The sequence below is a fragment of the Muntiacus reevesi genome, chromosome 4 (assembly GCF_963930625.1).
Source record: "Muntiacus reevesi chromosome 4, mMunRee1.1, whole genome shotgun sequence".
Classification (NCBI taxonomy): domain Eukaryota; kingdom Metazoa; phylum Chordata; class Mammalia; order Artiodactyla; family Cervidae; genus Muntiacus; species Muntiacus reevesi.
The window spans coordinates 20,607,699-20,634,307 of NC_089252.1; the positions used below are offsets into that span (position 1 = coordinate 20,607,699).

General features: G+C 41.8%; 1 protein-coding gene across 5 annotated transcripts in view; it reads right to left on the reverse strand.

Annotated features, from left to right (window-relative positions):
• GALNT1 (polypeptide N-acetylgalactosaminyltransferase 1) overlaps nt 1-26,609 on the reverse strand; it is a 115,897-nt gene that overhangs the window by 78,934 nt on the left and 10,354 nt on the right. The gene's annotated exons all lie outside the window — the stretch shown is intronic.

Sequence of the window (26,609 nt, forward strand, 5' to 3'; positions counted from 1 at the left end):
CCTTTTAAAAGATGAAGATATAGCATGCTCACATATGGAAGATTTATTAGAGAAGTAAATTATCTCAGTATTAATCTACATAATTAATACAGTTCTAAGAAAAACCTCAATATAGTTTTTCAAAGAACTTTAAAAGCAGATCCTAAAATCAAACTGAAGGGCAAAGCCACAAAAGATTTTGATTTTTTGTGGCCAATAAAAATTTTGAACAGCAAGGCAATGGAACTCTGACTGCTACATGTCAATCAAGCTACAGAAATGGAGTCAGTGTGATCGTGGGCAGAGGCAGATTAAAAGATTAATCAAACAGAACAAAGTCCAGAATCAGATGCCCTTGAGTATGCAAATGGTACATGACAGAGGTGGCACCACAAATATATGAAAGGGATGGACTATTTAATAAATGTTCGTCCACATGTAAAAGTAAAATTCCTACCTCAAACTTTAAAAAAATGAGGCAAAGTATCTGTAAGTCCTTGGTTACAGAAGAATTTTTAAATGAACACTCAAAAAGCACTAACCATACAACGCTGTTTCAAGTGCAATTTGACACAGTCATTTCGGAGGGCAATCTGACAATGTCTAGTAAAGTTGACAAAAGCACTATTTTATCACTCCGTAATTCCACTTCTAGGTACACACCCAGGGGAAACCCTTATACAGGTGTAGAGAGAAACATGTATAAGCACTGCAGCATTGTTTATAATGGGGAAGAAAGGTAATCTAAAAATGCATCAAGAGGAAAGTGGATACATGAACCCTATAACCCTATAACAATGCTACACACAGTTCAAGTAGAACTATGTATATCAACCGGGTAAATAATGCTGGATGAAGGAAAAAAGTAATCTGCAGGATATGCACAGAATGTTCCACTTATACACAGTTTTAAAAGATACTAAAATAAGACACTGTTCATGGACACAAACACATAATGTAAAGACAAAATAATATGCATGAGAATAATATAACACATTCATATATAGTTAATTCTCAGGAAGAAGGGAAAGGCTTCAACAATAATGGATGTTTTTTTAAAGGTAAGAGCCCTAAAATTGTGGCAAGTTCCTAGATGTTCCCTGAATATCTGCTTTCCTCTTGACTCTTTTCAAACTACTGTACTGTGACTGGCAATTTACATATCCTGAACCTGCCACACAGATTAAGGTAGCCAGTAAGGATTAATTTTGGAGAAGGAAATGGCAACTCACTCCAGTATTGTCGCCTGGAAAATCCCAAGAACAGAGGAGCCTGGCAGGCTACAGACCATGGGATCGCAAGAGTCGGACATGACTTAGTGACTAAACCACCACCAAGGATTAATCAGAAATCACTGGGCGGGGTATGGGTACTGAGAGGGAACTGACTTCACTGCCCAAAATGTAAACGTGAAGAATGGAGCTAAACCGAATATTAAAATTAACTGACACAGAATCAAATAGTGAAAAATGTAAAGATAAGACACGGGGAAAAGGTGAGTTCATGGCTGTTCCTTGTCTTCTGCTACTGTACTTTTCCGTACGTTTAAAACCTTTTATTTAAAAAATGTTCTTTACTTCTCAGATATTAAACAGAGATTCTTTTTTTTTTTTTTTTAACAGAGATTCTTAAATGTCACCCATAGGCAGATGTTGACCCACAGATCAAGCCAAAATGCATAGGCAACATGTATACGCTGAGGTGGCCAAGCAGAGCAGATAAAGAATTCAGTAGAAACTGGCCAACCAACCACACTCCAAGAATGCAGACAGTACTATGCTATTACCACCAGCACTGTTCCTGCCAGTCTGGATACCAAACAAGACTGTAAGATCCCACAGTCTCTTGGCTCTGGACTTCGGATGAGAAAAACCAAAAACATTTGCAGACTAAATGGAAATCTCTGTTGTCATGCCCTTTTCCTATTTTTCCTTCTCCCATGCATCCCCCAGAGCTCAGTGCCACACTTTTCCTCCTCCACCATGGAATCATCTGGAAAGAGAGAAGGGGGGAAAAATATCAAAGAACAACAGGACCCTTAAATGAAATCTGGCTTTTATGACTGCAAACATGAAGAGGCTTTTGAGAATTACTTCACTTAAAACACTGTCTGATGTTACTTGGATGTTAACTTCAAGTGACCTTTTGAGATAGAAAAAGTTTTAAATTTGCTCAACAGACCAAAATGGAAATCTGGGATGAAGGTAGGCATCAGATCAAGATAATGGTCTGAAATATTTAGTTACCATTAAAACAAAACAGGAAAACAAAAACAAAACACCAACCCTTTGTTAATCTATTACTGTGTTACAGAAAGATGGTATTCCAGTCAGTCATGAATTCTATTTCACAGATATATTCCAGGTCCACACATTACAGGGCTTCCCTGGTGGCTCAGCGGTAAAGAAATCACCTGTCAATGCAGGCTTCTTCTTGGGTTGGGAAAATCCCCTGGGGAAGGAAATGGCAACTCACTCCAGCATTCTTGCCTGGAGAATCCCAGGGACAGAGAAACCTGGTGGGCTACAGTCCATAGGGTCTCAAAACAGTCAGACCCAACTTGGCGGTTAAACAACAATAAGCATCAGAGATTATAAAACATGCTCTTCAAATTCTCCCCTTAACCAGACAGCAATGTGGTATATCAGGTTTTGTGGGGATTTTTCCCCCCAATTTGGTTTCTCCCTACCGCCACTTAACCTCTTTGTTGCTTATATTGTTTCTGCATTTTCTCTTGCTGTTTTTATTCAACTCTGGCCCTTTGCCTTTTGTTTCTGTGAAAAGCTATTTTCTATCTCACTCCCTTAATTTAGTCTTCTAGTTTCACATGGCTTCTGCACTGACGCTACTTAAGATCCACACTAGGAGATAATACCCCAAGTGTATTTTCTTGGAATTTTTTTTTCAGCTCTTTGGGAGTAAACACAGGATTTGCTTCTTGCTCTCAGAAACCCCCAAAACCATTGCAATTAAGATATTAATCATTTAACAATATAATAGAAAGTTAACAAGGAAACTGTTGAAAAAGTCCCTGAAATAACTATTTAATTCACATCAAGAACTCAAAACATTACTTCTGCACTATTTTTTTAAGTTCCACTTAATTCTCAAAATTATATTCTGCCAAAACCTCTCAACACTTGAGTCATCGCTCCTTTCCTTATTATACACACTGAACAGTTACACATTTTTCTTTATTATTGACAAAAATATAACCAAAATGTAAATTTTCTACAGATGATATTTCTCCATGTCAGAACTTAAGAATTAAGTTCATCAAAAAAAAAAAAAAAAAGAATTAAGTTCATCAATAAGTAGTTTTCCAAACATACTATGTTACAGCCTAGATTTAGCTTCTTCCTTACAATCATAAATTCAAGAAAAATAACTATAAAATATTTAAGATATGTTTAAACATTATCTAAGAGCATAACTTTTAATGAAGATAAAATAGTTTTATAGGCTTAATGAAAAGACCTAACAGTACTGCAGGAAACTGTCAAATTTAACAGCTTTCAGTCTGCATTTTGCTGTGCTGTTGAGATAGTACTGCCCTGTACATGTTCAGTGATTAACAAAAAAGAACAGCAAAGCAGTCTTAAAGGAAATAAACCCTTTACCTAAAATTGCAAAGATTTTGGTTTTATTATAAAGAACTCTAATCTTGAGAGAGCATAAAGAAAAAAAAGGGGGGAAGAGAGAAATAATAAAAACTAGGTATTGCTTAATTTCTTTTTTTTGTTTTTTATTTTTTATTTTTTCAGTGGGTTTTGTCATACATTGATATGAATCAGCCATAGAGTTACACGTATTCCCCATCCCGGTCCCCCATCCCACCTCCCTCTCCACCCGATTCCTCTGGGTCTTCCTGCTTTATTTCTTAAGAAGGGTTTTTTCACAAAAACCAAATGTAATGTGTGGATCTGTCTGACTTATGAATCAACAAGCCAGCTCAAATGGACATTAAGCGACCACTGGGACTGGGTAACAGACGATACTAAGAAATTATTGTTCATTTTGTTAGGAATAAGAGCGTTATGGCTAGATGTGAAAATATACTCACTCTTAACAGATCCACTATAAAGACTGTTAGAGGCCAAACAGCATGATGTCTCCTATTGCTTTAAGATACTTGGGTTTCTAATGCAACATCTTAAATCAACTATGCTACAATAAAATTAATTTAAAAAAAGATACTTGGGCTTGGGAGGAGGGTGGTACAAAGAATTGAGAGGTGAAGCACACGTGGCAAATCTTAACTTTTGCTGAATCTGGAAGATGGAAACCAGTGTCAGGGGTTCGCTTTACTATTTCCTCTACTTTTAAATATATTACAATTTTTTGAGATATAAAGAAACAACTTTTAAATTTGTTTCAGATAGCTAAAAGCTGATTTAGAGTTATGAATAGATTTAAAATCCTACTTTGGCAGGCCAATTATCGAAAACACTGGTGTTTTGTGAACAAAATCAAGTTATGAATACATTCATTCACATAACTTCAATATACTAAGCACCTATGTACTATATGCCAAGCATGTAACCAGACCACGGGAAAATAAAGGTGAGTTAGACCACGTCATTATTCTTAGGGAGGAGACAGCTAATATGAACATCTGTAATCAGGATACTGATGGTATGAAAGGAGGTTACAGAGAACAGAAGCCACAGACAAAAGATCGAGGGGAAAACTGTCTGAATGGGTTTTTATCATTTTTCAGCTGAAGAAGCTGCTATGTCATGAGTTTCAGGGGTGAGCAACATTTAGAGAACTGAAAGGTCTAAGAGGTCAGAGAAGAGTCTGGAGAGTGGGACATAAAAGCAAAAGATGACAGAGCTCTGAGAAAGGAGTTCCTACAATGTTACATGTTACAGAGGACGGCTAAGTGACACTGGAAGCTGTTTTTGTCATGTATTTAGCAAGTTACACAAAGTCTGGTGATTTAAACATGACACTAAGGCATCAGAGGGTCTCACAAACTGTGCTAATTAAAAGAAATTAAACCTTACTCAGGACTTCGAGGTAAGGCTATTTCAAATCAGCCACATTAACCACATGCAGTGCAAGGCTGGATAAAAAAAATACCTCAAGTTCCCAAGCAAGAAAGGTTATCCTTTCTTTTAATGGAAATTTAAGTTGTAAAAGGAGAATGAAGGCAGAGCCACAGTTACTGAACTTTTAACTTTGTGCTAAGCACTTTCAGGGCCACGATACAACAAAATCCTCCCAACAAGCCAAAGAGCTAGGAACCACTAAGCCTATCATCGAACAGGTAAGAATCCTGATGCTCTAAGAAAGGTAGATAATTTGGCCAACAGAGACTCTGTTAAAAGGCCAGAACTCAAAATTAGTCAAATCCTAGTAAACATGGTAAACCCATAAATCTGTATTCTTTATGTCCACCTTTGGAAGATACATTCATGGAATCACATGATAATATCTTTTCTGCTATCTTAGTAATCCAGCTTGTGAGATCTGTCCATGTTGATTTATTAATAGTTCATCACCTCTGGCGCCACAGAGCAGGGGTTGGTAAACCACTATTTTTATAAATAAAATTATATGGAAACACAGCCACACCCATTCTATTTGTTTATGTATGGTTTATGGCTGCTTTTGCTCTACAATAGCAAAGCTGAGCGATTACAAAAGAGATTGCACAGCCTGAAAAGCCTAAAATACTACCTGGCCCTTTATAGAAAGTTGGCTGACCTTGGCCATAGAGCATTACAGGAGTGTACGGGGTATTATTCAACTTTTATAATTTTGTCAATGTAGTTTTAATCTACATTTCCCTGTTGACAAATATTTAGTGGCTATTCATTTTTTTCTCTGAAAAGCTTTTCCTCTCTATTGCTCATTGATCTTTTCACATTAACATATGTATGTGTATTGACATATATGCAGTACATGAGCATATATATTACTTGCGACAAAAAAAAGTCTTTGTCAGTTGTATGTGTTAGAAATAACTTCTATTTGTGCACTTGTAATTTCTCTATACACACCGTTTTCTGTTCTTTTAGTTTATTATTTATTTGCTGAGCCAGGTCTTAGCTGCAGCATGTAGGATTCAATTCCCTGACTAGGGGCCGAACCCAGGCCCCCTGCATTGGGAGTGTGGAGGCTTAGCCACAGGACCACTTAAGGAAGTACCCACACACTGTTTTCAACAAGAAACAAAACATCTTAGTTTTAATACAGCCTAATTTATTAACCTTTTCCTTCAACAGCTGTGCTTCTGGAAACTAGTTAAGAAAGCCTGAAATCATAAAGCATCCTCTGAAGGCTTAAGTTTTGCCTTTCTCAAGTTTTTAATCCATCTGGAATTTTTTTTTTTTTAAATATGGTGTGAAGTAAGAAACTATCCCCCTCTCCTCACTAATTTCTTGGCTTTTGTGTGTGTGTGTGCCATTCTGGTAGCATGAGCTCCAACCCCAAACCTGGTGAAGAGTGGACATGTAGTTATCATTTCCCAGGGAGGACTGTTCACCTTTCCAATGAAAGACAACCTGAGACAGGCAATCCTCCTCACCTCACATCTACTGTCCCCACCCACACACTGTGCAACAGGTTTTTAAATTTTTTCCTAGTTTATCTACCAACATCTATTAGAGAATTTCAGCTTTATACAAGGGTCTCTGGACCTAACTTCTCACCTTGCTTGATCCAGAGACTCTATCTAGACAGTTTCCCCACGGGCACCCTGAAAACCCAAAGCTCCAGGCCTCCAGGGATCTACAGATATCAGCACCCCGGCTCAGCAGCTGTAATCCCATTAGCGTACCTCCCTGGATTCAAGATGTCTTGTTTTTGACTTCTGAGGAGTTTCCTTGCTTGTCTGTTCATCTACACATTTAAAAGGCACTCTGAATATCTGATCTAGTATTTGCAATGTTTCTAAGAGGAAACTTTTTTTTTACTGTCTAATTTGCCACACTGCCAGAAACTGAAGTCTCTATATATTTTGAATAGTTTGTTGCTGAGTATCCTCCCCCAGCCAAGAAATGCACCTCTACTTCTAAAACCCAAAAGAAAAATGATTCATTTGATTAACAAAAACATACCAAACACTGTTCTACACACTTGGCATATATCACTAAATAAAGATTAACGAATTCAAAAACCATAAGTGGGAAGAGATGTACAGACAGCAAACAGTAAAACATAAGCAAACTGAACTGTATCCCAGAAGGTAGTAGGAGCAATGGAAAGAAATAACAATCCTTTAAGAAGGATCTAGAGTAAGGTGGGGACTTCAACCTTAAACAAGGTAGCTATTACTAAAACATTAAGTATTTCCACTACATACCACCAATTAATTTTTACTAGACATACAATTATAAGAAATGAGTATTTTCCTCTTCTCTTGATGTTAAGTAGGCTGCTAAGCAGCCTACAGATATGTTAATATTACACAACTCGATCCACTTCAAAGAAACAGAGGTACACTCTAATATTAACAGTACATTCTAATATTAATAATTGGAGATGCTACTTAACAAGTTATTATGCTACCTATTCAAAAAATTAAAGTAAATGAAACTTAAAAATAAGCTTATGATATCCAAGCAAAACAGACACTTTAACATTTACTGAGAGAATGGTTAAATGAGAATCATCCTTCATACTTCTAAAGATAATTAGGGAATCAATTGCTGTTACTAATTAGGCAGTTCTTCTGAATGTTAAACATAATAAAGAAGGCAATTTGCCCCATTATATTTAATTCTATCTTTTATGGAGATGTGCCCTATTTATAACTCTTTAAAAACACGTTTTTCTCTTTTCATAAGAATCACATATTGAGTCAGTAATTAAATCACACCTTAAAACACTGAACTACAAAACTGAGACTGTACTTTTCAGTCCTGTAATTATTTTCATTGCTCTTCTCTGTATCCCTCAATCTTCCCTTCCATCTCTTAAAAGGCAGACAATAAAGCTAGAGTTTATATTTAAACACTGTATTGTAATTATAAACAATGGATGATCTCTTTTTTAATGATACTGGGAATAATGATGGTAATGGACTAATGTTCCAACATGGTCACTTTACTTTGTCAGCAAAAACTCCCAAAGGACAGGACCTACAAAACAGAGAGATGGGATTTACTTGTAAAAAGAGTAGCTTTAGAGGAAACTGTAATCTTTCTTCAAGATAAAAAATACTAGAAACAGTTCCACATAATAACAAAACAGACTAACTTGAGAATGTTTCCTGAGGCAAAGTGAAAGTTGCTCAGCTGTGTCTGACTCTCTGCGACCCCATGGGCTGTAGCCCTCTAGGCTCCTCTGTCCATGGAATTATCCAGGCAAGAATACTGGAGTGGGTCGCCATTCCCTTCCCCAGGGATCTTCCCGACCCAGGGATTGAACCTGTGTCTCCTGCATCACAGGCAGATTCTTCACCATCTGAGCTACAGGGAAGCTCCTGAGTTACAATAGCATTTTAAACACAGCAGCATACTAAAGACAGCTAGTGGTGATGCTGCTTATAGCAGTGGCCAAGGCTTCTGATAGTGAAGAATCCGCCTGCAACGCAGGAGACCCCGGTTCGATTCCTGGGTTGGAAAGATCCGCTGGAGAAGGGATAGACTACCCACTCCAATATTCTTGGGCTTCCCTTGTGGCTCAGCTGCAAAGAATCTGCCTGCAATGCAGGAGCTGGGTTCAATCCCTGGGTTGGGAAGATCCGCTGGAAAAGGGATAGACTACCCATTCCAATATTCTTGGGCTTCCCTTGTGGCTCAGCTGGCAAAGAATCTGCCTGCAATGCAGGAGCTGGGTTCGATCCCTGGGTTGGGAAGATCCCCTGGAGAAGGGAAAGGCTACCCACTCCAAGATTCTGGCCTGGAGAATTCCAAGCACTGTATAGTCCATGGGGTCACAAAGATTCCGACACGACTAAGTGACTTTCAATTTTACAAGCACTTGCTGGCTTCTTGACAGCTGCCCCTCTCCTCCACTCTCCCAACCATGAGAATTTCCCCTGTATTTGGCAAGTAGAATTAGATTATGTTACCTTCTCACTTTGTCTGATTACATACTGGGCCTTGATTCAATTTTATTTTACCTACTCTTAGATGTATAAAGAAACCAACTAGTTTTTTTAAAACCTGGGTTAGGTAATGTTTAACGGCATACATATTTCTATAAGGTTGTTGAAAATATCAGCACAATTTCTTATTATTAGAAAAGTAAACCTAAGAAAGTAAGGTCTCTGGTTGCAATTAATCTTTTTTTTTTTTTTCTTTTTAATAAAAGCAAACCAAAAAAAAAAAAAAAGCAAACCAATGATCATGTTGTATTTTAGGGAAAACAGCCTTTATAAAATTCTAGTAGTGCATGCTAAAACATAGTAAGTTATGCTATATTAACAGCCATTAAATAAAACACTGAAAAAATAAAATAAAATAAAACACTGAAATTTAACTATGATACCAAGTGGTTCAGAGCAAACACACTATGCTCACTCTCTCACACAATGTTCCCATTCTGGAAGTATTAAACTCCTTGGCCAATTTAGCAGCTTAGCCAAGGAATGAGAAAGAAAGTGAATTCAGGGGTCCTGGGACCTAACTCCTAACACAGATGCACTGTTCTACACACTTGGCATATACCACTAAATAAAGAGTAACGCATTCAAAAACCTTAAGTGGGAGGAGAGGTACAGACAGCAAACAGTAAAACGTAAACAAAATGAACTGTATCCCAGAAGGTAGTAGGAACAATGGAAAGAAGAAATAACAATCCTTTAAGAAGGATCTAGAGTAAGGTGAGGACTTCAACCTTAAACAAGGCAGCTATTACTAAAAAAAAAAAAAAAAAAAAATGAAGTATTTCCACCACATACCACCAATTAATTTTTACTAGACATACAATTATAAGAGCATTTTCCTCTTCTCTTGATGTGAAGTAGGATACTAAGCAGCCTACAGATATGTCAATATTACACAACTCGATCCACTTCAAAGAAACAGAGGTACACTCTAATAACCCATACAGTAACCCCTACAGCTCTCTTAATCTATACATTGAAGCTTGGTAGAAGATATTTGAGAACACACTCCTGCTACTAAAAAGTTACAAAACCATCCACCTACAGCAGCAGATCTTAAAACGACAGCAGTCCAGGGACCCCATCTGGGGTGGGGGTCCTCAAGATCCTTTCAAGAAGTCTGCAAGGTTAAAACTAATTAAATACTAATATCAAGTCACCATTCGCCTTTCACTCTCATTCCACCACGAGTATATAGCGGAGTCCAGAGGATAGGGGACATATGATATTGTAAAAGACTGAATAGCGAAGAAGATCTGAGAATCTGGCTGTGAGAAGCCGGACAATGAGATGCGCACAAATGTAACACTTTCACACTTCTCACTCATTTTTTGCTTTGGAAGATAGTTATTTTTTTTAATACATTTATATTAACATGTAATGGGTTTACTATTTTAAATCAATTAATGTCTTTAAAATGTCTAAGTTACCTTTAATATGATAAATATTAAGAGGCATAACCCACCCACACACACACAAACTGAAGTTTTCAATACTTTTTTGGTATAAAGGGGTCAAGAGAACAATAATATTGAGAGCCATTGGTCTACAGAATAAAATCCAAAATTTATAGTAAAACATTCCATACTTAAATTCGTTCCACAAACACGCAGGAGATGCCAGCTGTATGCTGGACTCTAGGTGCGAGGGACACAGCAATAAACATGACAGACCGGCTCCTGCCCTCACTGGAGCCAAATGTCGGGACACAGATTATAAATAAAAAATAAACAAAAAGGGCCAGCCAGTAATGAGCGCTCCGAAAATAAATAAAAAGGACAGGTGCTGTGTTAGCAAGGGCCTGGGCAGTTCCTCTCTGCCGGGTGACCAGGAAAGGCTTTCCGCGGCAGTGCCACTGAGGAGACGGGAAGCCACAGACGAGCCTAGAGGAGCGCCGGGCCCTGCCCGGCACGAGCCGCCCCGCGTCAGCCCCCAGTCCGTACCTCCCTCAGGGGTCCTGCTGCCACCACGACCAGGCGCCATGCTCTCTGCTTCCCCGTCTGCACAGGTGTTGAAGCCTCTGTCTGAAACGGCCTCTACCTACCCATCTGCCGGATTCATACACCACTCGGGACAGAGGTCCGTGAAGGCCGGGTTTGTACTCCTGCGACCCGGGCGGTGCCTGCTGACACACGGCTGGGGCTCGAGGAACGGCTGGCGCCTCACCTCTACTGACGTCACCACGCAGGTGTACGTCTGACCGTCAAGTCCACTCTCTGACTGCGGGTCCTGGAAGCCACTTTTGAACTCGCGGTGTGGAGCAGTGTCTGCTTCACCGAGCTATGAGAAAAGTGACTACATCACTGAACCAACTTTTGGTCTAACTATAGTTTTAGGTCTTCTCTTTAACTACAGCAGGAATTATGTCTATCACTTACAGACTCTAACACATCACACACACTCCAAAAATGTTCACCAGATTACTGAATTTCACCTGCAAAGCACTTTATGAACTTCCGAGCCATTCTGTAAAAGGCAACACTCTCAAACAGGCATATCATTTCCCTTATTCTGTTTTTACCCTAATGTGCAAGAGGTGTCTGGTATGCTCGTCACGGGTCTCGGCTTCTGGCTCAGCGCTTAAGCAAAGACTCCCTGTTAAGACACCAGACTGTACTAAAAGTCAGCCAAAAATGAAAAGTTGAGTAAAGTGGATTCAGCATTCTAGCGGGCAACTTCACAGAGCAATCAAAACAGTAAAAGATGACCCCCAAATTATTCAATTTAGAAGGGTGTTTAGGTTTTATTGTTTCTCATCAACTGAGCTGATTTCTGTTATGTGAGCTGAGAGGCGGCCCCACGACATGGCAGCTGTCTGCATCACAAACCCCTTAACCCCACCATGCTCCTAAGTTTGTAGCTTGTTTGCTCGTGAACTTTTTTAGTAGTTCTCTTCAGTTGGCTATCCAGTGGGTTCTACAATGCCAGCAGAGCAGGTCTACTTCACATTATATTGTCTGTCAGTTTTATTAAGACCTCATTTAAAATTGGCTAAGCTAATGAAACAAGATATAAAAATGCCCCCTGAAGTAGCTATCTGAGCAACACTTAAGTTTTAAAGTGATGTGACCAGCCATCATGCTCAAACGCTAGCTGCTTCCACTTATTTCCAACAGCAGTCATAATTAAAGGGATTCTCCAAAACCATCTGATTACTAGTTAATAAAAGTATTTAATTAAAAAAAAAACTATAGTGGCAGGGATGTATACAGCAGACTTTCAATAACTAACACATGCTGGGGACTTCCCTGGTAGACTTCCCTGGTAGTCCAGTGGTTAAGACTCCATGCTCCCAATGCAGGGGGCAGGGGTTCAATCCTTTGGTCAGGGAACTAGATCGTACATGCCACAACTAAAGTTTGTATGCTGCAACTAAGACTGGGTACACTCAAATAAATAAAATAAATATACAAAAATAAACAACAAACACACGCTGCCTGTTCTTCCACGTGCCCCACAGCAATGGAATATCCACCACACTGACACAGACACATTCTCAGTTGTAAAGGGCTCATTATCTACACTGTAGGTTATAAATGTCCTCTGCTTCTCTTCAGTCCCTTTCCTGTGGGGCCTTTCAAGGCTCATTAGAACTCTAAGGGCATTTCCAGGAGAATAAAGAAATTTAAATCTAAACTAACAAAACTTGCAGCAGGACAGAAGCTATGACAAAAAGAAGAGAAACGTTGCTGGATGGAAAACTGGGAAACAATTTAGGATACAATTCTCTGGAATCATTTATTTCACCTATCAATGTCATTATTTTTATGACCACTACGAATAACTGGTAGCAGTTTTAAATTATACTGACTAAATACGCCTAGAGAAACCTTCAGCAGGGCAATCTTTAAAGGTTGAGGTTTTGGTCCTGCTATATGGTAATAATGTATCAGCATCTCATTGCATATAAATGCTATGTATTTTCATCTATAAAAGGAGGGGCCCGTACTAAATGTACACTAATATTTCCTTGCAGGGCAGGCTTCACACACCTGTGACCTGTGGAGTCACATTGGGCCCCACACTTGGAAGGGCTCCACATTTGGTTAAATGCTCTTTCACAGTCTTGAAATTCTTCATGGCTTTTAATAAGAGGCCCCCACATTTTCATTTTGCACTGGACTCACTCACATTATATAACTACTGCTATCCCTTGGTGGCGCTGGTGGTAAAGAACCCGCTTGCCAATGCAGGAAACCTAAGGGACGCAAGTTCGACCTTTGGGTCAGGAAGCTCACCTGGAGGAGGGCATGCAACCCACTCCAGCATTCCTGCCTGGAGAATCCCATGGACAGAGGAGCCTGGTGGGCTCCACAGTCCACCAGGTTGCAGAGAGCCGGGCACAAGTGAAGGGGCTTAGCACACACGCTATTCCTTTAGATTCTAATACTCTGTGACTTCATGAAAGTACACCTCTACCATTCCAGGCACAATGAAGATTAAAAAACCAACAAACAACAACCAAAAACGCCTGAAGTTACCTATGCTCTATTAGTTTCAGAATAATGAGTTTCAGAATAATTTTCTACCTCTATCAATAAATTTCTACCTCTATCAAAAAGAATCAAGTGTACATTGAAGATAATTTAAATGCTAGGGACTCATTCCATTTTTAAATACAAAAAATGTTAAGTATTATTTGAGATGTCATTATTACAATGTACTCCTTCAAAGAGGTAACCTAAGGGATTAATACAAGCAAAGAGTAAGCAGCTGATCATAATATAAAAAATTAATTCACTTTGTCTCTTAGTCACTGCTCTCTCCCAAATGCTTCTGACCATATCTGTCTTTTTCACCTTCCATATTAAAAAGTAACTCTGAGGAAAAAAATTTAAGTCCCAACAGTACTTATGATTAGAATTAAAACAAAATTTAGTTATAATTAATCTAAATAAACTATGATGTATAGCAGTGTTTTCAACTTATAAACTTAACACATAATCTAACAGAGCAGACAGAGAAGAGTTCAATGAAAGCAACGACGGGCTCCAGGTAAAATCATCAAAGAGAAAACACCATTTCAGAGAAGAGGTCTGAAAAACTGCCATTTCCAGATCCCATGAAATAGGCTGCAGGAGCAATGCTGTATTAATCTCAAGTTATCCCCTTCATCTGATAAGCTGACAGCACTTTAACTGATCTGAATTTTTTTGTATAAAAATTCCATTTCAACCTAAGATTACTGTGTATTCCCTAAAGTACCACTAATTCCGATCAAAGATCAGCTCTCTACAGACAGAGGCAGGCTAAAGGTAAAAAAGAAGATTTAAAGTAAAACAAAAACACCATCGTTAACAAAGACTGTCATATAAATAATATCCAAAAGAAATCTTAGTTTTGCTAAAACTAGGTAACTGGATTTCTGGATAACTGAGGTTTGTAGTGAGAAGGCTATATGACAAAGCACTGTACATACAGATATATGTATATTATAAACTGTGTATATGTATTGCTCTTCACTGTGGTCGACTCAGGGATTTGCTTTTAGAAACCTTCTACTCTGCGAACTAATAGGAAAGCACTGGGAAGTTCTTACAGGTAAGAGTATCTGCATTTGCACAAATTGCGCCCTTACCATGGCTAGCGCTTAGTCAGGGAGAGGGTGCCGGCCTTCATTTCCTGTGTCTTGACAGAAGAAAAGAGGGGCGTGATGCAGCCAGCAGTCCTCTCCGCCATCCCAGTCAGTATACTTCCTGTCTTCAACAAGGATCTTCATTACTGCATTTATCACACAACAGTGCTACTATTCACTTAATCTCTCTCTGCCAAACTGTGAGCTCCTTGAGGGCAGGAGTCACGTATTACTTCATTTTTGTGTTTTCTCAATACCCAGGACTGTACTTGAAGTGGGATGATGATTAAAGAACACTTTAGTAAACAGACACGTGAATCTTTGCTTAGTTTAGCTGAAACTAAATTAGTGGAATAGGCACAAATAGGCATGAAATGAAAGGACATTCTGAGAAGTGACTTACATGCCTTTCATACCAAGGCATGAAGACAGCTTAAGCAAGAGTTTACTTTCAAGATACACCAAGCAGATCATGAGGGGTCCACTGTTTGAGCCGCCCTCTGTAGTTACAGAACCCCCAATTTTTACAAGGCACATGGACGGCTAGAGTATGGATACACTTCCCAGTCTCCCTGCAGTGAAGTTCTAGCTGACATGAGAAGTCTTGTGCACCTTCCCTGAGGTGTCCGAAGAGCACTAGAGCTGAGGGCAGAAGGGAGTGACAAAGGATGAGATGGTTAGACAGCATCACCGATTCAATGGACATGAGTCTGAGCAAACTCCGGGAGATGGTGAAGGACAGGGAAGCCTGGCGTGCTGCAGTCCATGGGGTCGGACACAACTAAGCAGCTGAACAACAACAACATGCAACCTCTTCTATTCTTCCTCCATCCTGCTTTGTGGAATGTGAATGTGACGGCTCCGGCCACGAGGATGAAGACGAGACCCCGGGAAGGCAGGGGAGGGAGCTGGAGCCACCAAGGTCCCAGAGCCCCGTGGAGCTGCCACGCCCACCAAGAGGCGGCTAATACCCAACTTGGACGCGCGAGAGACCAGCTTTTCTTGCCCCAGCTACTCTTGTTCTGGGTCTCTGGAACAAATATGCCTAACTAATTCTATCCTACAGAATATGCAAGGAAACCAGGACTCCCAAGCCATGCAAGACAGAAGTGACCAGAGAGCTGGGTACACAGACAGAAGCAGAAATGCAAAGACCCTTGGCAGCGACAATTGATCTAGTCTCTTTTCTACTCTCTCCTGGCTTTGTAACAGGCTCAGAGTCTCGGACTCAGTCTTGGAGATTAAATTCTCCAAAATAGAGAGGAGCTAGCTGGTCTCACTTATCTTTTCAAGCCAGGCCTCATAGAAGCCTGGCTGCCTTGCCTTGGTCAGGTGCACATTCCTGAAGGCTATAAAATCAAGACCAACCAAGAGCACCTTGGAGCAGTGAGCAGAGGGGATCACATAGTTTCCTCCATAAGGTGATATAAATATGGCCGGTGCTATGACTGACAGGACTCATGTGGCACGGTTAGAATCCAGCAAAAGACATACACAAAAGAGATCTGATATAAAATCCTGAGCCCCACTTGAAACATTCCAGGGGTCTGAACCAGGATTTTACCCACGTCAGAATTCAAATCCAAAATGTTATTTTTTAGAAGATGAGGGGCAAAGATGGGGAAAGGTCTTCCTCTGAAGAGAAGTGAGGCAGCTGCAATTATCCTGCCCATTCCCTGACCCACCATATCAGCTGAGAGACACGGAAAACCTGTCTCTTCCACAAAGAGCCAGGGATCTGATCTCAAAACTGGTATTTCCTCTCTTGAGAACTTTTCCTAAATAACTTGTCTGAAAGTAGCTTTTAAATAAACAAGAGCTAAGAAAACAATGAGGTTAATTTTAATATCATGACCTATACTTGTTCCATGAGAGGAAACAAGTTTTGAAGCATTAGCTGTTACATATAAAGCTGAAAGGCAGAAGAGACTTTCTACTTGTCTCAATACTGAGATAATCATTTAGTGCTATCCACTAAATACTTCTGGTTCCCCTGACAGGCAGCTGGTAGGTTTGCAATTTTCCATCCCCTTAAAATATAGGTTAGCCATATGACTTGCTCTGGCCCCTGATATGTGAACAAAAATGACGCAAAGAAGCTTTAAGAGACAGTGCACAATTTGCCTGCTCTCTTCCTTCTGTGACAGTGCTGACGGCATTCAAGACAGTAACTGCTCCCTCAGCTTGGCTCCAAGAGAGGGAGAAGGCAGAGGCCCCAGCCAACTAATATATAAGCCACTGAGATTTCAGGGGATGCACATTAGTACAGCATAACTCATCCTACTGTGACGTGTACAAATACAAATGCCTAAACAGTCGTAATTGTTTGGACACAGCTGCTAACAGAAAGACTTGTTTTCACAGTGTTGTAACTTCTGATGCTAAAGAAACAGTATTAAACAAACAAATGCAGACAACTGAGACCTTAAAGCAAGGGAGACCTAATTTAGCTCCAAAGTTTAGTTGGGGAGAAAAATCTCTGCTGGAAGAGCCAACTATAAGCACTGAAAAAGCTACGGCTTTAAGACTGTCAAAATGTTGGTAATTACTGAAGTGAGAAGATGAATATATGGGAATTCATTATACTATTCTACTTGCGCATATATTTGAAATATTCCACAGTAAATGTTAAAGAGAGAGAGAGAGAGATGATGGGGGGGCGGATATGAACAATCTGAAAAATCTTAAAAAAAAAAAAATCCAACAAATTTTTAAATAAATAAAAGTGATACTGGCTTTAAGCCCTTGGAGAGTTGGGGTGTGTGGAAGAGTTTTTAAAAGTTAAAAACTTTACCGGTGCTATGTACACACAAAGCACAGAAACATAGTGCCTCGGAGCTCCTAGACTGTGACAGAAATCTAAGATGGCTCACTGTTTAAAAAAAAAAAATCCTCAATTTCTAATTAAGTTTAACTAGATACTTTTCATGGGCTCCAAAATAGAGGATGTTTGAGATGAAAAGTACTTGGCAGCTTGTTCAGGGCAACCTTCTTGTCACTGCTGATAGGAAAATTTAGTTCTGTGATATCCGTGCATGTGTGCATGCATGCTCAATCGCTTCAGTCGAGTCTGCCTCTTTTTGACCCACCCTATGGACTGCAGCCTGCCAGGCTCCTCTGTTCATGGCGTTCTCCAGGCAAGAATACTGGAGTGGGTTGTCATGCCCTCCTCCAGGGGAATCTTCTCAATCCAGGGATCACACCCACATCTCCTGCATTGCAGGCAGATTCTTTACCACTGAGCCACTAGGGAAGCCCGTGACATAGGTACTTAAGGGCAAAGCACAAACTATAACTCGGGTCCTCTGACTCTACTTCATGCAATTTCTTCCTTCCCAGGCTAGCAGACCAGCCTATTTTAACAGTACCTCAATAGTTTTACTTTGAATATCTAGCAGAAGGAATCTTGTTATCTCTTCCCACTGCAATTCTGCATTATGACATCTGCCGAGATGCCATTAGCTGTAAGTGAACAGAAATGACACCTCAAACTGCTTAAACGTAAGGAAAATTACTTACATAACTGTTATTCCAGGGGTAGGGTGGAATTCAGGATTGGCTTAGCCTAACAACTCCTGCTCCATTCCTCTGCAATTCTTTCAGCCACATTCTAGAGCTGGATTCCGCCTCGAGTTTGGTAACAAGATCACTGTAGCAGCTCAGAGCCTCATAGTCAGATCTGACAATACCTACAGCTCTTCCCCGTGACTTGCACAAGGAAAAAAGTCTTTCCCAGAAGACTGCACACCTTCCTCAGCCTAAAATGGGAACACGGCTATTTCTGAATGAGTCCCTAGCGAGGGCTGTGGCACTGCCATGACTGCCGTAGATTACTCGGGGCCACCGACAGTCACACAGCGGGGAGATGAGAAGCCGTGCCTGGGAGAGAACTGCACACCGACAGAGGCATGGCCAGTGATTCCTAACCTAGAGTCAAGAAGCCTTGGCAAGTTGAAGAACTCCCTAACTTTCTGAACACATTATATAAGTTGTGTGTGAGTAAGAGAGAGAGATACATGGTACCACCATTCAAAAATCTGCACACACACAGGTTAATAAAACTCAATTTTATTTAAAAGCATTAACTAACTCATAATTTTTTGAACAGCACAGAGGCGATGCAGCACACACTACCTGGGTTTGTACCTGGCTCTTGAACGTTTTATCAGGGAAGTTCACACAAGTGGTTACCCACATTACAAGACTCTTGTGATGATTAAGGAAGCAGCATGTGAAGGGCTGATATCAGACAGTATAAACTGTATTGAGCAAAGCACTAAATAAATTCTAGCTATTATCTGTCTCCTACAAGTAAGGTACTACAATGGGAAGAACTGCAAAAACATTTCTGAGGTAACAATGGTTTGTAACATAAATTTCATGTGTACAACATCATATCTCTACCTCTATATACCCTACAGGGTGCTCACCACCAAAAATTCAGCTTCTATCTGTCACCATACAGTTGCTCTCCTTTATCCATTTTGCCCTCTGGTAACCACGACTCTGTTCTCTGCATAAACATGTCTGTTTTGTCTGGTTTGCTCATTTATTTTGGTTTTGTTTGTTTTTTAGATTCCACATATGAGTGAAATCAAACAGTATTTAGTCTGACTTATTGCACTTAGCACCCTCAAGGCCCATCCATGTTACTGCAAATGGCAAGATGCCATCTTCTTCACGGCTGAGTAGTAGTCCATTCTGTCTATATACCACATACTCTTTATCTGCCCATCTGCTGACGGGCACTCAATTTGTTTTCATGTCTCGGCCATTGTACATAATGCTGTGATGAACGTAGGCATGCATATATATCTTTTTGAATTAGTGGTTTTAATTCTTTGGGTAAATACCCAGAAGTGTAAGGTGGATCATATGGCAGTTCTAGCCTTAATTTCTGAGGAACCCCCAAACTGTCTTCCATAGTGGCTGCACCAATCAACATTGTCACCAACTGTGTATGAGGGCTCCCTTTAAGAATCACGAAAATTTTTGATATTGAAAAGGAGACATTTCTTTTTAGCATCCATCCTAACTTCCTTTTGGGAGAATTACCTCTTCCTGGCTATATAATCTTGCTGAGACTACAGCAGCATACGTCTACCTCAGGTTCACTGCTGGTTTCGATACAAAAATACAAAGGGGCAGACCTTCCCCCTCTTTCTTTCTCTGGTGGAAACCTTTTTCCCTAGTTCTGCACACTTTAGCATTTAAAAGGTTCATATTCATAATGAAACTCTATTATAGTTCAACAGTATGTCAAGTTGAGTGAAAGTGTTAGTCACTCAGTCGTGTCTGTGACCCCATGGACTGTAGCCCTCCAGGCTCCTCTGTCCATGGAATTCTCCAGGCAAGAGTACTGGAGTGGGTAGCCATTCCTTTCTCCAGGGGATCTTCCCTGCCCAGGGATCGAGCTCGGGTCTCCCGCACTGCGGGTGGATTCCCTGTAGTCGGAGCCACCAGGGAAGCCCGTGGCGCGTGAGGGCAGAGATTACCCAAAGGGAGGAGAAAAGCGTCAAGTTATCCAGCTAGGTTGTTCTAGGTGTAAAGTCCTCAACAAGTTTTCCTGGAATTCTACTTTTACTCTGCTACTCTACATCACTAGATTCCAGGCTACTGTGATCCGTCTTCTTATTTCCACTTTCCCGCCCAATCTGAATCTGGCTCCTGTTTTTAGCTCCCATTTTGAGTCTGTGGAGAAAAGAAGTTTTTAATTCTCAGGGCTCAGAGAAACCCATCCTAAGTGACTTTGTGTTGCTTTCTGCTCTGGCATAACCTACCTTAACTTCTATATCTAACATCCTGTGTCCTAAGTTCTCTCCCAAACCTCTCCTGTTTTCCCTGGTCTCCACAGCACCCTCTCTCTACAAAATACATACTCTTTACCTTCTTTCATTTCTCTAAATACAACCCAAATTAAACTTTTAAAAAATGCCTGCTGAAAATCACATCCAACTGGGAGTTTCTTTCCCCTACAGTTTAGTCTTTATGTTTCTCTGTAATATCTAATTTACAAAAAGAAAGTTAAGGCAACTTTCATCTGACCCAGAAACGTCTATGACTTCCATTTGCAAGTGAAAAAAAAAAAATACTGGGGCAGAAGAATTACTTTTCACTGTATAACTTCTGATACTGTCAGGATATTTTACTATGTAAACATTAACTTCTATTAAGAAAAAAAATTCCCATTACTTAATAATGCAAAAAAAATGACTTTAGTCTCCTTACTCTCCCAGTAGTATCTTTATGCAGGAACATGTGGACATCAGATGGAGAGAAGAAAGCATCCCTAAATTCATAATCATTTTTGTTTAGTTTTGTTTGGAGGGTGCCAAGTCAACAGGCAGCAGCTTGTTGCCATAGGCTTATGGTCTGGTTACTAAGCCAGACAAGGTCTTCTAACTGCTGGAAGTTTAAGGGAAATCTGAAGACCTTCACTGAGCCCCTGACCTTGCAGAAAGTGACATAGGCAAGGATTTCTAGGTGCCTGACTGGGTTAGTCACTGCCACTTCTCAAGAGTCTGGGAGCTGCTAAGAAATGAGAACAGAACAGGTCAGGGCTGGCAATCAAGCTTTGCTGTGGGTGTGGGTAAAGTGAATCGCAAGTGGGCCCCACCTGTCTGCCCTAAGAAAATGGTTCAGTCCCAACCTTCTTACATATTATTTGATTACATTTTTTGTAATATATGAGTATTCTACATAGGACATTTGCCATATTATTAAAAATAGTGTATTGTAATTGTTAAGCTTGAACTGTGGATTAGTCAAAATCTGTTGCTTCCTTTAGGCCCCACCCCCAAAGTATCCTTATTTTGAGACTGATCTTCAAGACACCACCAAACCTTCCCCAATGGGTTGAGTCAGCACTGGATTCACTACCCACTTCCCTCCATCTTCTGTTGCTTGCAACACTCAGGTTGCCTTCTAACACTGTCTTCTTCATCGGCCTCTATCCTGTGATCTGTCTTCTGTCTCATAGCCTGACACCAACTTGCTTATCGATATCTTACACGATGTGTGTGTGTGCTCGGTCGTGTCCAGCTCTTTTGCAACCCCATGGGCTGTAGCCTGCCAGGCTCCACTGTCCATGAAATTCACAGGCAAGAATACTGGAGTGGGTTGCCATTCCCTTCTCCAGGGGATCTTCCCGACCCAGGGATCGAACCTGGGTCCCCTACATGGGAGGCAGATTCCTTACCACTTGAGACACCAGGGAAGCCCCTACCTTACACGATCCTTCAGCCCAAACCCAGACACAGACCACACCCAGCCACACTCTGTCCATCTGGCGCACACACTCCTCAGCCCACCAAACCTGCCCTTCTCCATCTGCCCCTGAGCCACTTCCTCCTCCCCCATCCCACTTCCCACATGCTCAGCTACCAACCTAGAAGTCATCCAACCTTGGTTATAACACCCTCCTGACACAAAAACCCCTCACTCACTGGACCTTTCAGCTTTTCAGTCCGAACCCCAGGTCAGTGCCACTATTTTATTCTGCTTCAACTTTCAGGATATTAACATTACAGAGAAAGTCCTGACAACAGGCTGACTACGTCCACTGTAAACGCGCTTCACCAGCCCGGCCGGCCACGTGTGCACACCCCTCTTGGCCACGTGTATACACTCTCCTGGCCATGTGTGCATACCCTCCTGGCCATGTGTGCACACCCTCCTGGCCACATGTGCACACACTCTTGGCCACGTGTGCACATCACGCCCATGTGCGCAGCCCACACCCACATGTGCACACCCCCTTGGCCACACCAGGCAGCCCCAGCCCCGACTCCACTTCCCGAGACTCACAGCCCTCTGCTCCGCTCAGAGCCCTCCCCACCCTCAAGTGCCGGGCTCTCCTCTGGCACACTTGACTCCTCCCTACCCACAGCCTCAGAAGCCCTGTTCCACACACGTTCCTCCTGTCTCTCACACTCACCAGCCCCTTCTCCTGAGGTAACTGTCAGAGGTGAGGGCATGGTCTCTCCCCAATAAAACAAGATTCTAAAAAAAAAAAAAAAATGAACTGCCAACACTGAAAAATCAGGACTTTTCACTTAAAAAGATCCAGATTCCTGGCTCCTGTGGGAAAACAGAACCTTCTGCCCCGAAGAGGGGCACACCCAAAGAGCAAAGTCCTTAGAGCTGATGACTGGCCGGCTGGCCGCCCTGGTCCACGAGGCAGCGGCCGCCTCCTTCCTTGCCCCGCCAGCCCCGTGCGGGCCCCTGCTCGCACAGGCCACCCCGCTGCTTACACACCGGCTCTGCCGCCCACCCCCCACCGCGGCCCTGGAGGTCACCCCACCCAGCTGCCCCCATCGACCCCACCCTCTCCCCTTCTCGCTTCCTCGGGGAACTGGCTCCCCCTGCGGTCCCCACCTCGCACCGTGTAACAGGATTTCTGCTGTCGGCTCTGCTGGAACCGCAGAGAGGCTCTCCAGGTCCTCCCGCCCAAGAGCACCGGATCCTGAGCGCTGGACAGTGGCTCCTCACAAGGCCGCCCCCACGGCTCTCCTGACTTTGTTCGGGGTCTCCTCCCGACCTCCGGTGATCGGGCACCTGGAAACGCCTGAGTGCCATACAGACCCCACGGTGAGCACACTCTCCCTAAAACACCACCACCGGCCAGCCCTAGAGTTTCTCTCAGGGAAAAACTCAATCCAAACCTAACCACAGTCCTGCACCTTCAAAGGTTTGCAGGCTAATTTTCTTATTCAGCATTACCGCTCACTCCTCAGCTGTGAAGCACTGGTGCTTAAGAGACCAATAAGGGAAGGTCCCTACCTCTGCTGAGGAAGTCACAGTCTAGAGGGAACACAGATGGATAAACTGAACGTCAACATGATACAAAACGCGACAGAGGAAAAAGCAGCACGAAGGGGAAGGCCAGGGAGGGCCCGGGCCGCCTGCTGGGAGAAACACTAGCGCCGTCCTCGGCCTCTCACACACCCACCGCCACCACTGCAGCCCAGGCCTCCTGCAAGTCTCCTCACTGGTCTCCATGCCTCTCTTCCACCCATCCTGCCTCCTGCTCAAAACCACGCTCCCCACTGCAGCGGCGTGATCTGCCTAATATCTGAAACAGAATTCTCTCCTGCTCAAAGCCTTCCCACAGCACTGGGATTAACGTCCCTCGTCCCATCACCCCACACTGATTTCTCTCCCTGCATCTCCCCTCTCTTTCCACTGCGCCAGTGGCCCTTCAGCTACACTGATCTTTCAATTCCTTAGGGTGAGTTCTTTTCTGCTGCCTGACTTCTGCACACACCATTCTTGTTACCTGGAGTCCCCTGGCCCCCACTCTCTGTACTAAAATCTTTTCTGACATCTGGATCTCAACTGGAACATCATTTCCCCATTATTTAGTTTTGAAAACTCCCATAATTCAGTTAATTATCCTTATTTTTCTCTACCCCATTAGACTGTATGATTAACAAGCACAGAGACCATGTTTTTTGTTCACTGTGTATTTCCAGTAACTGGCACTTAGCAGATACTCAATAAATATCTGCTCAGTGATGATGTAAAAGGCCCTTTCCTTCTCTGAAGTCCCAAATGTAAGCATCCCCTTGGGTTCGTTTCTCAGCCCTCTCTTCCTCTCCCTGTTTTCATCATCTCCACCTTCTCACGCTCATTTGTACCTCCAGAACTGACCTCTCCTGCCAAGATCAAGCGCCACAATTATGATGACTGCAGGATGGTTTTAGGAGTCCCTCTCTGGCACCTGCAGCTGAATGTGTCCCAAGTCACACTCAGCAACTATCCTCAGACAAACTCTCCTGTCATTTTGCATTTCTGTTAATGATGATATTCTTCTAGAGCTCCAGTGACTAACTTCTCTCTTTCCTTCACTCACTGACAAGAAAAACTGATTACACCTCTGAAAATTCACCTATATGTTCCTGTACATATGGTCAACTAGACAGGTGCACCAGCCTCAGGTCCTACCTCTAGTCCCAAAATAAAAGTCACCCAACTACACACATATCAAAGTTGAATTCGGATGTCAGCCAACAGTCCCATCAAAATCAATGGCTCTCTACTGTCTTCCAAATAATGTGATCATCTTCTGTTTGGCATTCAAAGCCTCTCGATCTTGTCTGCACTGTCCTAACCAGGCGGTCTACTGAGAGTTTAGTGGTTAAGACCATAAACTCTGGAGCCAGACTGCCATGTAAAGGCACAGAAAGAGGGATGAGTGCAGACCCCAGCTTCACCAACTTCCCTGGGCTGTGGTCCTGTCGTCCTTCATCTGTACGATGGGATAACGGTAAAAGTATTAACCTCCAGGAACTGTTAATAGATGAATTACAATGAAAGCTAAGAAACAGGCAAAACAATAGATTCAATGAATTCGTATACATGGAACACTTAGAATAGCGCCTGGCACTGATAAGTGCTCCAAGCATTGTGTCCTGTGTGTGTTTTGGAGCACCATCTCCAGCTGTCAACAGCCTACATCCCAGTCTATCTCGAACAACCTGCTGTTCCCCTGACACTCCCCAAGCTTCCCCTCGTGAGGTGAGAGCCCGCAACAACAGCTCACCAACACTGGCTGGTAAGCCGCCAGCACTGCACCCCTTCCTACAACTCAGAGCATTTCCAGTCTAAAGCTCCTTCCAAGCCCCTTTCTCTCTGGGGCGTCCTTACAGCTCAAGCACTGAAATGCACCAGAGGCTGCTTGTCGTAGGGCTCCAGCTCCACGCAAAGATGCCCCGTCTACCATTAACCATCTTCTTAGTTCCTCTCCTTTCTCACCCCTCCCCCAAGTTTCCCATCAGAGACCATCTTGCAGCCCTGCTCCATGCTGAGTGGCAAAGCTGTTTTTGTTCTCTTATGCCCCTGATTCTGGGTAAAAGTTGCAATTCTCATGCCTGCTCTCCCTGCAACAGTCCTATCTCGTTAGGATGTGTTCTCTTTGCATGGAAACGTTTTTAATAATTTAAACTAATTCTGCAGCCTGACTATGAACAGAAGATGGAGTTCTCTCTGAAGCAGTCAGACCTCACTTAACCCTCTACAACGCCTGCCATGCACAGGGACTTGTAAATACTAGTAAAATGTTTATTGATAACTCACTAATCCCAAGAGACGGAAAAATGAGATTACTAGAAAATTTCACTCGCTCTTTAACCTGAAGAGAAACAATAAATTATAAACTGCAATGTACAATTTCCAAAGACCAATCCAATAACTTAGCATGCGGCTTTACCAACAAGTGCAAATTCTACTTCTTTTTATAACTAAACTGATACTTTAAAAAAACTTTTTTTTAAACAAAAAGGAAGTCATAACTACCGAGGACACAAAAATCCAGCAAAAACCATGACATCTAAACCTAAGGAACTGTTTTCAATTCACTTCAAGGCTCCCCAGAAGGCTTCGTCTAGTGTCCCTTAGTGTCTGTCCCATAGCGAAGGCTGTCAACCAGACTACATACCAGAAACCTATGCTTAGACATCTTTACAGAATCCAAAACAATCATACATTCTCTCTGTAACATTAGAAGCTATAGTGACTGTAAGGGATTCTTATCAACATGCATAAGAATTTATTCTATAACTTACGACATTTTATAAGAACCCTAAAAGTTAAAGGGGAAATAAGACATATAAAGTCAGAGATGCACTCTGAACTCTCATTGCTAATGCTGCATCTGCCCTGAAACATTCCTTCTCCTTAAGGATTAAAAGGGTTTCACATTGAAGACATCCCTTCAGCAATATAAGGAAAATGGCAGAGGAGAGCCTGAACTGAATGACAGATTACTGACTTCTAATTTCAAAAAGAATCAAGTAGTTACACCCTAGGCAATGAAAGTCAGTGTGGTCCTTAGACAGCAAACTGCTTGTACCTACTCCACGAGCAGTGAGTACAGAGACTGAGAGTAAAGACTCAGAAACACTGACAGCAATGTTACAGAATTTTACATCCACTGAATCTAAAACTACAAAATTGGAAGTTATATATTGTACATTTTTTATTTCATTTTTCTTG